Raw genomic sequence first — 16580 nt, forward strand, 5'->3', positions numbered from 1 at the left:
CAATAGCCCTCATGCACTTATTATATAACTAGACTTTGTTGGACAGTTATTGGTCGAGTGAATACATGTACCAAAGTTACTAAAATGATCAGCTGTAATAGAGTTTCTGCGAGTGAAATGAACTCTGAAACATGTCATTAGCTGGTTTTTAATGAAACCGTTCGCGAAGTAGACAATTCGCAATTAATTAAACGTATGTTTGAAATAGACTTTCCTGAAAATAATCCAAAATCATCAGTGCTAGGTCATTCACAAGAAGATAAGCTGTTTTTATCTGTTGTTGGTAACAACATATTTCATGAAGACGGCCATTTTCATATACCACTACCTTTCAGGACAGAAGATACAATGGTGCCTTTTAATAAAGAACAAGCAGTTCAAAGAATGCATTGGTTAAAATGTAAACTTTTAAAGAGCCCTGAATACATGTCGGACTATAACGGAAATATTAACGCCTTAATTAGTAAGAATTACGCTGTAAAAATTCCTTACGAACTTTTACGCACCGAACCAGGCAAAGTGTGGTATATTCCCCACCACGGTATTTACCACTCACGAAAGCCAAATAAACTTAGAGTCGTCTACGACTGCAGTGCGAAATACAGAGGAAAATCACTAAATGACTTTTTAATTCAGGACCAGATTTGACCAATTCTTTACTCGGCGTTTTGACAAGATTTCGTGAAAATCCAATTGCTTTCATGGCAGACATAGAAGCAATGGTTCACCAAGTTAAGGTTTCCAAATCACATCGTAATTTCTTGAGATTCCTATGGTGACCAGAAGGAAATCTTGAAAACGATCTTGAAGAGTATCAAATGACTTCGCACCCCTTCGGAGCAATATCGTCGCCAGGCTGTGCAAATTTCGCTTTACACAGAACAGCAGAACAATGAGTGTTGCAGATACTATAAATCGTAATTTCTATGTAAATGACTGTTAAATCGTAATTTCTATATTAATGACTGTTTAAAGAACTGTGAAAAAGAATCAAAAGCCATTGAGCTCGCGAATAATCTTATTAGAGTATGCGCTAAGGGCGGCTTTAATTTACCCAAATTCATTAGTAACAGTCGATTATTAATTCAGAATCTACCAGAAGATAAACTTGCTAAAGATGTCAAATGTCTTGATTTAGCTTACCCTGACTTACCTTCAGAATTAAGAGACAAGCCTTTAACGAGACGTGGTATTTTGTCAACTGTTGCTTCTCTGTTCGACCCCCTCGGTTTTGTTGCTCTTCTGATACTACATGCTAAAAGAATTCTGAGAAATATTTGTGAAGAAGAAAAGGGATGGGACGACCCAATTTCTGATTATCACAAGAATGACTGGCTAAAATGGGGAGCTCAGTTACCACTTCTGGAAAACTTTTCAATTGAAAGATGCCTGAAACCTGTTAATTTGGAAATGTGGTACGACGTGAAGTACATTTATTTGCTGATGCAAGATCCGTCGGTTATGGTTGTGTGGCATACCAAAGAATAATTAACGACCAAAATCAAATTCATTGTAGTTTTTTATTTGGCAAAGCAAGATTAGCACCCTTAAAAACAGTTACTATTCCGCGTTTAGAGTTAACCGCTGCTACAGTGACAGCTCGTCTGAAATCTGTCTTAATTAAAGAACTTGATTATTTGCCTGATACCATTTCATTTTGGACCGACAGTATAACCGTTTTAAAGTGCACATAAAAAGTTGTTCTTTATGTATAGAAATGGTTATTATTATTATATATAGCTAATAATTAATATAACGACAAATGACTGGCGTCATTTGTATTTCTGTACGTTTGGTATATCAAGTACTACGGGGTTATCCAAATTACCGGTAAATGTGCTAATTTCTTGAGTCGTCTTCATTTGACACGTGGCCTATTTAAACAAAGGCAGCTTAAATGGATGGTCTCTTGCACAAACTCCATAACGCGAAAATCAAAGGAAGAATGTACAAGTGGATAGAAGACTTTCTAAACGATAGGCACATTAGAGTACGTGTAGGTAATTGCTTAAGTGACAAATTCAAAATGGAAAACGGAACGCCGCAAGGATCCGTTATCAGCCCAATATTATTTAACATAATGATAAATGACCTTCCTAGCTACGGGGGGAAGGGCACTGAATCCGCACTATTTGCTGACGACAGCTCGTTCTGGAAAGCTTCAAATAACATAGGCATAATCAAAAAATCGCTTCAATATACCCTAAAACAAATCTCAAAATGGGCAAACGATTGGGGTTTTAAAATCTCAGAAGGGAAAACAGTGGCAATGCTGTTTCTCCCGACTGACACTAACAGGAAAATCGACTTAAGTCTTAACGGCTCAAAAATTGAATTTAAATCAGAAGCCAAATTTTTAGGAATGATATTTGATTCAAAACTTTCCTGGACAGCACATATAGATAGCGTAGTAAGTCGCACATCAAAAACACTCAATTTAATGAAATACATCAGAGGAATGGAATGGGGTGCAAGCAGAAGTACTCTTATGCTAATATACAGAGCATTCATCCGCTCGGTAATCGACTACGGATGTCTAGCTTATGCAAATGCAAGTGATGCACAGCTCAATAAATTCAACATAATACAAGGAAAGGCATTAAGACTAGCCACAAGAGCCGCAATAGGAACCAAAACAGTTGCCCTTCTACAAGAGATGGGAGAACTCCCGCTTGATCTTAGACGAGAGGAACTGTCACTCAAGTATTGGGGCAAACTGCAAATGCTAAAAGAAAAATGACCGACATATAAGTGCCTCCAACAATTCAAACGAATAGGCTATAGGAAAAATACGCGTCCTATGACATTCGGGCAAATGTCAAACGATGTCTTAAATAAACACGGTTTAAAAGGGACAATAATAGAAACAAAAACTTATCCCGTCACTCCACCCTGGCAATTAAGCAATCCAATCATCAATACGCACCTAATCAACGTTACAAACAAACACGATAATCCCATAGAGGCTAGAGCACTAACACTAGAGCTGATAGACACAAAATGGGCAGACTATATTAAAATCTATACAGATGGGTCGAAAAATAATACACAGGGACTAACAGGGTACGGCATTTTCATCCCCAAAGCAAAGCTAAACATCAAGAAAAGGATACCAGAACATTGCTCTGTGTACACCGCAGAATTGATGGCCATTAAAACTGCAATAGAATGGCTTGCCACCCAAAAACACCAAAAAGCCGTTATCCTATCAGACTCACTAAGTAGCATTAAATCCATCGAATCAGACTATACCAAAAGCAGACAGGACATAATCCACCAAATTAGGTATATTATTCAAACAATAAAGAATAACGGAAGAGAGGTAGTCCTTGCATGGATCCCCTCCCACATCAATATCTTCGGCAATGAACAGGCTGACAAGCTAGCCAAGGAAGGGATGGCATTAACTGATATAGAAAATTTAGAATACAGCAGTCAAGAATTCACAAGCATAGCCAAAGATAAAATTAAAAATGCATGGAAAACCCGTCTAAAACAAGAGAATACCCATCGCTATCAAATTGATAGCAATCTTGTAGACAAGGTTTACACCAATCATCCATCAATCAAAATATGCAAACTCATCACGAGGCTTAAAACGATAAACGTAATAAAAGACTTCACCTTCAATCCAATTAAATGCCCATGTGGACAAATCGCGACCACGTCTCACCTGCTAATTGACTGCAATCAATTGAACAAAGAACGTCAATCTGTAATTAAGAATCTAGCAGAGAGGGGAAACACCCTCTGTCTCAAATCACTCCTTTCTCCACAACCCGACGATGGACACTGGACATCACAACTTGTCTGGGATTTTATTGAGAACATAGGGATGACCAAATATATAAAATAATGAATATAATCAATTAAGAGTAGGGTGGAGCGCAAAAATGTCCTCTAGAAGGAAGCGTAAACCGCCCTACACAACTAATATAACTCCGATATATATATAAAATAATGAATTTAATCAGTTAACAGTAGGGTGGAGCGCAAAAATGTCCTCTAGAAGGAAGCGTAAACCGCCCTACACAACTAATATAACTCCGATATATATAAAATAATGAATTTAATCATTTAACAGTAGGGTGGAGCGCAAAAATGTCCTCTAGAAGGAAGCGTAAACCGCCCTACACAACTAATATAACTCCGATAAAATTAATAAATCAACTAATAAAACCAACTAACAGTAGGATGGAGCGCAAAAATGTCCTCGAGAAGGAAGCGTAAACCGCCTTACACAACTAATATAACTCCGATAAAATTAATAAATCAACTAAAACCAATCAATTAACAGTAGGGTGGAGCGCAAAAATGTCCTCTAGAAGGAAGCGTAAACCTCCCTACATCTATAATAAAACCACTAATCTACCAACTAATAAAACCAATCAATTAACAGTAGGGTGGAGCGCAAAAATGTCCTCTAGAAGGAAGCGTAAACCTCTCTACATCTAAATAAAACCATTAATCTACCAACTAATAAAACCAATTAATCAACAGTAGGGTGGAGCGCAACAATGTCCTCTAGAAGGAAGCGTAAACCTCCCTACATTTATAATAAAACCACTAATCTACCATTAACATAATTCATGAGTAATTTATTATTCTCATTATTACCATTAATATCTATTTATTATTCTTATTATTTATCTGCAATTCAGTTAACACTCTATTTTCTTTTACTCTCACTTATTATTTTTATTATTAGTTTATAATGATTCCCCGCCCCCCCCCCCCCCCCACGAAGCCTTACCAGACGAAATAACCAAAAAATCACAGTAAGATCAGATACTCTCTTTTCTCTAGCTTTCTTTTTCAGGTGCTGGATTCTTCCTTTAGAGAACCAACAATAAAAGGAATGAATAACATAAATAAAGATGTAAAAACGCTACCATACCGGACAACATACCCAAATGGAAGGAAGAATGGACCAGGACTCAAACTCACCAACAAAGCCCCAAGGTAGAGTTGCACCGCCCTGCCATTCTACCGGACAGAACGACCAGACCAACCCAAACGACCCAAAATATATATATGTATATAATATGTCTATGTCTGTGAAAATGTCCGTCTTTGTCCATGTCTGTTCCGTCAAATCGCATGTTTGTAAATGTCTACTGGCACCTGTTTCGTCCTTTGCACATGTTATCCTACTGTTGTTTATTGTCCTATGTACATATATATGAAAGCCTAATCATCCTATTATTTCTCACTAGTCACATTGTAAATTGGTGCACCTTGTACACATAACACGTCATTGTCTGCGATATCACCTCGGTGGAGGCGGACGTAAAATACAACTAACCCATCATCAAATGGATCTAAACGTGGTAGAGTGAGGACATAAAAAATAGTCTCTCCAGGAGTTAGTGAGCCGTGACTTATATTAGCCTATTGAACCATGACCAGTAAAGATCACCTTATGGAAAAAGTGACTAATGTTATCAAAGAAGATAGTTACACGTTGAAAAATGTGGTGGATTTGATAGTGAATTTAGATGATAGAATGGGACATATTGAACAAAGGGTATCAGGCGTATTCAATACCAGGCTAATTCATTACCGGTAAAATCGGCGTATTCAAGACCAGTATATTATAGGGTTGGTTGATCGGTATATAAAGGTGCTAAGTAGTACTCTGTCTATGGGTGTTAATTGATCAATTAAGACAAGACAATAGAAGGATTAACAAGGTATTTATTATATATCTTAAATAGTCATAATACAAACAAGAGTTGAAATATTTAATATTCGAAGACAATATTTACATATAAAACATCGTATGCGATTATTAATAGCCATAGTTTCGTATTCAACTTTGAACTGAGTATTGTGTTTAACTTGACGTTACTATTAATATTATATATTTTAAATAATCATAATACAAACAAGAGTTGAAATATTTAACATTCGAAGACAATATTTACATATAAAACATCGTATTCAGTTGATGCGATTAATAATAGCCATAGTTTCGTATTCAACTTTGAACTGAGTATTGTGTTGATGTTACTATTAATATTTCTTTATTTATCACATCAAAAATCAATGTTTTCAGCTGATGCGATTAATAATAGTTCGTAAATAACTGTGAACAGGGTATTGTGTTCATAATTTTTTTTTTCTTTTAGTTTTATACTTGAACCGGGTATTGTGTTCATAAATGTGATACACTATTAATTTTTTTTTTCTTTTCTTTTATGGTTGATACAACACAAACAACACTACAATTACAACACAAACAACACTACAATACACTTACGACGATGTTTCCGCAGAGGGACCGTACAGAAACGCACACTCTCTCAATAGCCTACTAGTATCCATTTCACCTGCATTGTAGTTGGTCCATTGAGAGAATATGCGTGTCTGCATAAGTCCAACTCTTCTGCTTCGTTGGCATCTGCTGATTTTTCCTTCGGTGAGCATCACCATATCCATTTTGAGTTTCTTAGCTTCTTTGTGTAGTTCTGCAAGCAATAAATAAAATGGAACTGGTCCCCGAGTGTTCAGTCGAAAGTTGATTCGGTTATGCCACCCCTTGACGTCATTATTCGTGCGAACGGAGCGCATAAAAACGGACCAACTCTTCGCATTAAACACTCGGTTCGATATCCATTGGTTCTCCACTTGTTTAGCCATCGAGCCTTTAGTATGCTGTCTGGGATATATCTAAAGAGAACAAAATTATTTAAAATTTAGTGAATATAAGTTGGAGTAAGTATAGCTAGCAAAACTCGTGTAATTATTTCAATACTTATGATTTATTGATTTATTTCAATACTTATGATTTATTGATTTATTTCAGTACTTATGATTTATTTCAATACTTATGATTTATTTCAATACTTATGATTGATTTATTTCAATACTTATGATTGATTTATTTCAATACTTATGATTTATTTCAATACTTATGATTTATTTCAATACTTATGATTTATTTCAATACTTATGATTTATTTCAATACTAATGAAAGCAAGCAAAATCTGTGAAATTATAAATACATACCTGTACATTTTCTATGCTGCCATAGATTACACTCTTCACACTGAAGACCTTCTTGTCTTGGACGCACGGTCGAACGGCAAGCGATACAAGGATCCATTATAATTAGGCTATACGTAACTTGATATGTATCTGAGATACCGATATCAAATGGTGAAAGTTTCATATTTTATTCGAAATATATACAAATTCCAAGCTTGCATCGGAATTGGTTTGATGTTTAAAATACAAAATAACAAAGCCGGGATTTACAATCTCAAGCTTAAGATTAAATAATTTGAACAACAACTCCATAATAAAACAAACAATTTTAATACATCAAACACCAATCATTAATTAATAAGTATCGTATAGGCTTCTATCCACACTGATGAGTACTAATTAGCACCTTTATACACCGACCAATCAAAATAACAAAGCCGGGATGTACAATCTCAAGCTTAAGATTAAATAATTTAAACAACAACTCAATAATAAAAAAAAAACAATTTTAATACATCAAACACCAATCATCAAAATCATCTATAATAATTATCGAATCGGCTTCTATCCACACTGATTAGTACTACTTAGCACCTTTATATACCGATCAACCAACCCTATAATATACTGGTCTTGAATACGCCGATTTTACCGGTAATGAATTAGCCTGGTATTGAATACGCTAGGATTCGAACAAAGACTAGGTAAAATTGATGATATGTGCACAATTCTTTCAAATATATCTGGAAAATTAAATTCCCTGGAAAGTGATTTGAAAAGGATTAAAAACAATCAGACTGAGATGGAATCAGAACTGGAGAAATTATCAGTGGCAAATAGTGATCTTCTGAAAATAACATCGGAGGATAAAATTCAAATAGAAAATTTGTCAAAATATGTGAACAATGTAATGGAAAAAGATCAGAAAGTATCAGATGTCCTATCAGAGATTAGAGAACAGCAAGCCCAGCTACAAAATACTGTGATAGATCTGCAGTGCAGATCTATGAAATATAATTTAATATTTAATGGTTTGAAGGAGTATAGTGATGAGAACACGGAAGAGATGCTGAGAGATTTTCTGTATCGAGAATTGCAAATTGAGCACAAAATTGAGTTCGGAAATATTCACAGATTCGGAAAGTTTAAAGAGAACAGGAGCAGACCGATCGTGGCGAAGTTTTTGTATTATGGTGATGTGGACTTAGTAAAGAGTCGTGCCAATATGTTGAGGGGAAAACCTTATGGAATAAACGAACAATTCCCCCCTATTGTTGAACAAGAAAGGAAGAAATTGTACCCTGTAATGAAGAATTTGCGAATAAGTGGTCAGAAAGTAAAATTGGTAAGAGATAAACTATTTGTTAATCATCAACTCTATGATATTACTAAACACAATGCTACACAGTTTGACCAAAGACCTTCAATCAGATATGATAACGAACCGGTACGAAATCCTCCACAAGCCACATTTACTCATAATCCGATTAGACCATGGGAAACCAACAACAGAAACACAAGTACTGCTACTAGTAGTTCCGGTAGACCTTCAGCGAAACGCCACGCACACTTCAGTTCAAGTTCGGAAACATCTCCAATGCGGGCATAGGTAATCTCGGGGAGTGGACTCTCTATATTAGCTTGGAATGTAGGCAAAGGACTGAGAAAAAAGCTCATGGAACCAGCTTTCATCCACATTGTTTGTGAACATGACATTTTGTGTTTGTTTGAAGCCTGGATTAGTGAAGATGATGTGATAGAATTAACAGACTATACAGTGTACAAATATGTTAGAGACAAAGGGAGGGGTGGGGGAACTGTTATATTTATTAGAAATAAAATTATATCTGCATGTGAAATCCATATGAATATATTAGACTGCATTGTACTTATAGATGTATCATCCCCAAGTCCAGTAAACAACCCGCTTGCTATATTTGCATGTTATTTCCCCCATTCCAACAGTGTTTTCTATGAGAGAAATGACATTAATTTGTTTTCTTGCCTAGAAGACGAGATCAGTAAAGTTTCTAATTCACATACTATTATTACTGTTGGTGATCTTAATAGTCGTACATCTATTGAATATGATTTTGTGGCCTATGATAAACTAAATGAATCAGCGGATGAGCTATTATCTAATATAATTGTTTATAACCCTGATAATTATCATGTTTTGAAATTGAGAAACAACATGGATAAAACTATAAATAGTTTTGGTAGAGAATTATTAAATATGTGTAAGGCAACTGGTTTAAGAATAATAAACGGAAGATATTTGTCTGACAAGAACGGTTCTTATACATTTAATAGTGTTAAAGGATCAAGTTTAATCGATTATTCATTGATGCACTATGACCAATTTAATTTGATACAAAGTTTTGAATCTGGTCAGTTTAATGAGTTTTCAGACCACTCACCACTTTGTATCAAGCTGAACTTCAATCTGAATAGCTCGGACGTTAGTAGTATTAATCGTCATAGTGTTATACTCAAAACTAAAGTTGTTCAGAAATGGGATCATCATAGGTGTAGTGAACTAATAAATCAGTTGAGCATTTATCAGCCTGTTTTAATTGATAGTTGTACGCTAAATGACCGGTCGAAAACTTCAATAGATAATAGTGTTGACGAATTCTCCCGGACCCTTATGGAAATAATATCACCCTTCTGTATAAATAAAATAGAAAGTTCTACATATTATTTAAATAAAACTAGGTGTAATAAACTTAAAGTACGACCCTGGTTCAATGAAATTTGTACTTCCCATTATAAACTTTACAAAAATGCCTTGAGTAATTTTAATAAAAATAAATCTCTTGAAAATAGATTAATTTTATCGTACACAAAATGAAAAATGGTTTTATAATGGTAATGAATTAGAAATTGTTGACACTTTTAATCTATTTAGGATTGATTTTAAACTATAATGGTAAATTTTTGAAAACCCAGAAACATGTAGCTGATCAGGGTAGGAAATCTTTATTCTCTGTGTTAAGAGTATGTAATGATAACTTTTTTAACATTGAAACTAAATTGTCAGTATTTGATACTTATGTCGGAAGCATTTTATCATATGGTGCAGAAATATGGGGATTTCATAAAGCCGCTAATGTGGAGAAAGTTCAATCAAATTTATATAAGCGAATACTAGGAGTTAGACAAACAACTATGCACAGTATGATTTATTTTGAATTAGGTCGATTCCCCTTACATGTAATGAGAAAAATCAGAATTTTTAAATATTGGACAAAACTACTAAATACTGATAATAAGATTTCAAAATGTTGTTTACAGGACCAGGTATCTAATAAAAGTCAATGGATTACAAATATAAGGAATGAATTATTTCAAATAGGTCTAGTCTATATTTGGAAAAATAGAGAATTCTGTAACTCATCATATTTCAAATCCATTAAGCATAGAATTTTAGATATTTTTAAACAATTATGTATAGAACGTATTTGTAATTCATCAAGGGGTTTCTTTTATCAGCATTACATTTCAAATTTTAACTTGCAATATTATTTGTCCAAATCCATTCCATATAAATATGCTAATTGTATTTCAAAAATCCGTTTATCTGCCCATAACGTATTTATAGAAACCGGTAGATACAACAGTGTTGCTAAAAATAAAAGGTTTTGTAAATTTTGCGATAATGATGATATTGAAGATGAGTACCATTTTGTATTAATATGTAAAAAATATAAAGATATTCGTTTCAATTATATTAAACCATATTATAGAATTAATCCAAGTGTATATAAATTTATTCAACTTCTGACTGTACATAATATTAAGGAATTGACAAACCTAGGAAAATATCTATCAATAGCTTTTGAATTGAGAAATAAATCTCTCCAAAATCTAACGATATAAATTGACATCTTAAATACTTGTAAAAAAATGAAATTGTCTACTCTCCCGAAAATAACAACCTTGTAAATAATTTCACATTTGCATGTATATATGTTCTGTATATTGTACTGTATCTGATGGGCAGTTAGCCCAAGGAATAAAGAACTGAACTGAACTGATACGGCATTTGAAATTCACTCTAAAATATTCCAATCACAAATGAAAGACGATAATTTGGTGATTATGATTAGGCCAGTCACGTGGTAATTGGACCGTCAACAGACGCTTGTTAACTTGCCGTGTGTATTGATAGTGCTATATTGTACAGACGGTGAGATATTGTATAGATAATGTATATCCTATGTGTAGTGCCTGTATCGTCACCAGCCAATCAACCGGATTAAGGCCGTAATTGAAAAATTGAAAAGCGTTTTGGCGTGTCGAACACTTAAACGTTAACAGCCGATTTAATTTTAATCAGATTGGTGAGAAGTTGCCGTAAAGTTGATATAGTAACCATGGGCTATACATACATGTAATTTAGATTGTTGATCTTACGTGGTCTTTAAGATATATTAAAATTGAGAAAAAAACGTTTTCATGTATTTGTGAACAACAGAGTTACAGTTATTAGAGAACTTTCAATGGTAAATCAATGGTTTTATGTTTCATCTGAAAATAATCCTGCCGATGAAGCATCAAGAGGACTTCTAGCAACTGATATGATTAATGATACAATGTGGTTAAAGGGGTCGGATTTCTTATGGAAGCCAGTATTATCTGAAATAGATCCGAACGACTCAGAGGAAAAATCGCAAACTACCGTTCTGGTAACGAATTGTCAAGATAAGCTACTCGACCCAACGACACAACTTTTTAAACATTATTCCGATTGGCATCGACTTAAAAGAGCTACCGTTCTCATTGTTCCTTTTCGAAATAATTTAAAGAAATGGTCAAATTTTTGAAAAGATTTAAAATAACGACTTAAAGATTTGCCCAAGGACATTAAGCAAAAGCAAATCAATGACGAAATGAATAAAACTCGTATATCTGATTCGAGAGAACTTATAACTGTTGAAGAGTTAAACTCAGCTGACTGAATATTTTGTACTTTTGTGCAACAAACGTCTTTTCCAAAAGCATTTACTGCTTTATCAAACAATAACACTAAACGTTTAACCAAAGATAACCCAATTTATCGCCTTGATCCAGTGTATAGTAATGGATTAATTAGAGTCGGTGGTAGATTACATCTCGCAAACATCATTGAATAATCCAAGCATCCAATTATTTTGCCTAAAAACGGACACATAGTAACTTTACTCATAAGATATGTGTATAAATTATCGGGACATTCTGGTCGTGGTCATGTCATTGCCAGATTGCGGGAACGCTACACTGTAAGCCTTTTCTGTAATTTTTACAGACTTGTTTCTGTAAAACGCCTACAGCGCAGGTCTGTTATCCTGATAACAGACACGAGTCTGTTAATATTTAAGAAATACAGAATTTCGTCCGTAAATATGACATACGGGTGTTTAAATTAAAGTGACGTCATCGGTCTTCCTGGGCGCCATTACTGCGAAGACCGTTAGTTAGCGGCAAAGAGGAATCCCTCAACATCGAGCACAATAGTTGAACACTACAGTCAATACCAAACATTGCAGTTTTAGGTAAGTATACAGTAGGGACACATCTTTGTTTGACATAGATTGATTCTTAGCATTCGTAAAAATGTACGGTAACTGATTTATGAAATAGTAGGAATAGACTCTTCTACTTCTAGACAAATGGACATACATGATACTCACATACACTGTCACAGTGTTAGTGTTAGCACAGAGTAAAAATACACTCTGGTGTTAGTGCTAGGCCTAATATTTTTTCGCATTGTTTTTGGAGGCTTCAGTTCTAGTTGAGGCTACTCGGATGACATAATAATAACATTGATATAGAAAAAAAATATATGAACTATGAAGGGCTAACATTTCTGGGCTTCATTAAGTTCATAGTCTCAGGTCTGTAGGCTAGGCCTACCACTGAAAACCATTATTAAGAATTTATTGAATTGTCAATGCATTGTCTGGATAGGCCTAATGATCTTTAATTTTTTATTTTACTAATTTTTTTAGGCACAGCTTATTGCATCCTTGAGTGCCATTCCTGTCATCTATAGAGTGGGCTACCCAGCCTTTCTCTGGGTTAGTAAAATTTTTTGAAAGGTAGGCCCTACCGGTAAAGAAAAATTATAAGATTGAACTTACTGAAGATAATAATTTTGGGAGTTGAGCGCATTGTTAATGAAAACCAACACTTCCTGCCCTCTGCTTGGACCTTGAAATTTGAGGGGTGGTTGGACGAATGGTCTAACCATGGAGCTTATATAAGATCCATGGTCTAACATGGGCCTTACTTAGGTCAGAATGAAGCCTATGTCTTTGAGTCAAGTGGCGTTGAAAGGAGTAAGATTGCCTGACTAACCGTGTTCATTTTTTCTGGGTCGTTCGTTTTCCTCCCACTGTTTATAAAAGACCTACGGTTAACGCGATTATTGAAATAAAATTCTATTTTATTAGTCCAAAAATGACCTAGTTCGTGTTGTGTGTGGATGTTAAATCCCATTTCTCTCTCCCAGCTTGAACCTTGGGGTAGGTCTTATTAGCAACAGGTGAATCCTATTTTAGTCTGCTTTTAGATTTACCTGTCATAGGTGCAGAGTCGCCACTGGTTAGTCCAAAAATCTGATCAGAAACCCAAGATGCGGTAACGATAGAAGAAAGCATGGGTTTTAACCCGGAAAGCAATGGGTGTTACGTTAGTTACAGCTACTACCAATATGAATCATGATCAGAAAAGTTCAACCTAACTTAAAGGAGCTAAATCTGTATTCTTTGGCCCCACGAGAAATGAACACAATGGGTCGCAACGATAATAATCTATTATGAATGTCTATAAACTGATTTACATTCAGTCGTTTCTGTTTTTAGTGTAATTTGTAATCAGTTATGCTCGGCGAAATATGTCCAAATTGAATGGCAGTCTGGTTATTCCAGTATACACTGATAGTATTTGTGATATGTTTAGTCTCCTGGGGGGGGGGGGGTGGATGGCTGAATGGTTAGCACGTGCGCGCTGTACCATAAAGTCTGTCATTGAGTCAACTGGCGTGGTTTCGAATCCCCGGTTGTACGTGGCAAGGAGTAGGGTCGCCTGTCCAACCTCGTGGGTTTTTCTCCGGGTCCTCCGGTTTCCTCCCATTGCTAAAGACCCCTACGCGCAAGCGAATTATTGAAATAAAATTTAAACCATATGTTAGTCCTGAAATGACCTAGTTTGTGTCGAGTGGACGTTAAACCCCATTTCTTTCTCTCTCTCTTTAGTCTCCTGTTTGTGGACATGAAACTTCATTTTCTCGCACATTTAGCTCCCTTTTCCTTAAATAAAATGTGTTCTTTTGAAATGGATGTCATAAGAAACAACCTGATTGAGAATATTTGTTTTGCAGGTGCATTTTTGAAATTAACCCAGATAACGCACAGAAATCATGAAAAAGAGGAAGACTCGAGTGTGCCAAAAAGTGATATAACTAATCACTAAACTGTCAAACTTTAAATGGATGAAGTACAGTTACAACAATAGCAACAATATACCGGTACTGTGAGAAGGTATACGACGGTATAGATGCCACATTTTGGTTCAAGGTGCTTTAAATTCTGGACCACGGTTTGGTTAACATGGTACAGATATTTTAACTGTCCATTTTCATCCGATGCAGAATACTCCCCTGTAGTTCATGTGACAAGAAGGAGAAAAGATGGCTTTCTGGCAATGAAACATGTGTCCCGCTGAAAGTACATTCCCCTCCGGCGAACCACAAATCACGGATATAGGAACATTTTGAATCAAAAACGTCAGATGGAAAAGCAGTGGCTAGGGAGCTGGAAACACGTCCAAGAAGAAATACTGTGATATGTATCGTTGCAACCTATGATGCAATAATGTTCATGCATGCAAACTTTAGGGATAGGCCTATTGAGTTTATGGTTAGTTTTTATACACCAGCACATAGTGTGTATAAAATAGGTGATAAGGGACCGAGCCACAACCCTTTTATGAGTGATACTTTGTAAATGAGACTTTAAACGCACTGCAAGAAATCTTTTTAATGAATCTTCTTAATTAAACTTGTTCTTCTTATTGTACTTTTGATAAGATGTCCGTTTACTTTAATGGAAAAATCTTTTGGTCATTTAATTTGTCCATCAACAATTTGGTACATTTGTAAAATTATCCTCAGTTCATTTTGTCTCTAAATATGCGGCCGTGTTGCATAAACATTAAAATTGTGTAACTCTCATCTACACATTTCATTTTGGGACTGGTTCATTAACTTTGTCAGTAGTCGAGTTCCATCTAAATTTTTATCTACGAGACTGAATCAATTTATGCCATTCTCACTAAGGAATGTACATGCTTAGGCAGAGTTATTGTGCAAAATTTAATGATATACATTTTCAAACAGAGATTAAGCTAATCATTGAAACAAGCTGTACATTTAAGGTGGAATAATAGGAATTCTGCATTGATGCTGTTCTTGTTTTAAAGTCATGATACTTTTGGGGTTCAATAATTGTTAGATTTTAAATTGTTCATTTAAACATTTAGACTGCAAATTCATTAATTCCAAAACTTTGAATGATTTCATTATTTCATTAGATCATGTTTTACTGTTATAATTTACTTTCATGTTGTTGATGTTTTAAATAATAGATTTGAGGTAAATATTACAACACCTTGGTTAAGATTTTAGAAAAAGATTTGAGGATAATTCTATTGTAACACACTGATTATATATTTGTAGAATAGATTCAGAATGTTGTTGTTCTACTATAAAAAAAATTCATTTGAATATTATAATGTAAATGTTACATGTACAAGAATTTGAATGGATAATTTCATTATTGTTAAATTTATATTTTGTTGCTACCCATTATTTGATACATCCATGGAAATTTTCACAAACATTTTTTAATTGCTGGGAATTTTAATTGCTTGTCTTGTGAGAACTTGATAAATATTTTGGAGAGTTATTTCCCTTGTTAATAGGGCAACAAATTCTCTTTTTTTTTTAAAGTCGTCACTATTCCATGTACAAATGTTCATTATTATTAATGAAGAATTATGAAAGGAGCTTTGTTTTTGTTGAAATATACCACCAAACTGCTTGACAGCCAAAGAATATGTTAGATCTCTAAACATTCTCCATATTGTAATATCAAATCTGCTCTTGATCAAATGTGTTAAAAATATGAATTTGTGGTTGACAGGTTTTTTTTGTTTTTTTTAAGGCAGTTGTTAGCTTTACTTACTGACAGTAATCTCCAATTTCCAGTATTTTCAGGTCTTTTATTATATCTTAAACTATCATGTAGAAGCATTTTTGAGGAATTAATTGTATCTTATATTGTTTTGAATAATTAAATTCTGTTTTAAATCTTAAGTAAATGTCTTTTTGATGCTTATCATACCATAAGTTTTTTACAGCTGTAAAACATTTTCCGTAAAATTTACGAACAAATGGCTGGCAGCTAGGTTGCCAATCTTTGGACGTAATTTTTACGACATGTTCGTAAAAATATATTTACGGTGTGTCGTAATTTTTACGTACATTGGTTGGCAACCTAGCTGCCAGCCATTTGTCCGTAAATTTTACGGAAAAAGTTTT

At 34.5% G+C, this 16580-nt stretch overlaps 1 long non-coding RNA gene across 1 annotated transcript; it reads left to right on the forward strand.

The window, feature by feature from the left end:
* Positions 1–12281: 12281 nt before the first annotated feature.
* On the forward strand, positions 12282–16580 carry LOC130014391 (uncharacterized). Its single transcript, XR_008789389.1, has 3 exons — positions 12282–12528; positions 12988–13056; positions 14361–16580. It is a non-coding gene; the product is annotated as an uncharacterized LOC130014391 (long non-coding RNA).

Source organism: Patella vulgata, assembly GCF_932274485.2.
Source record: "Patella vulgata chromosome 5 unlocalized genomic scaffold, xgPatVulg1.2 SUPER_5_unloc_1, whole genome shotgun sequence".
Lineage (NCBI taxonomy): Eukaryota > Metazoa > Mollusca > Gastropoda > Patellidae > Patella > Patella vulgata.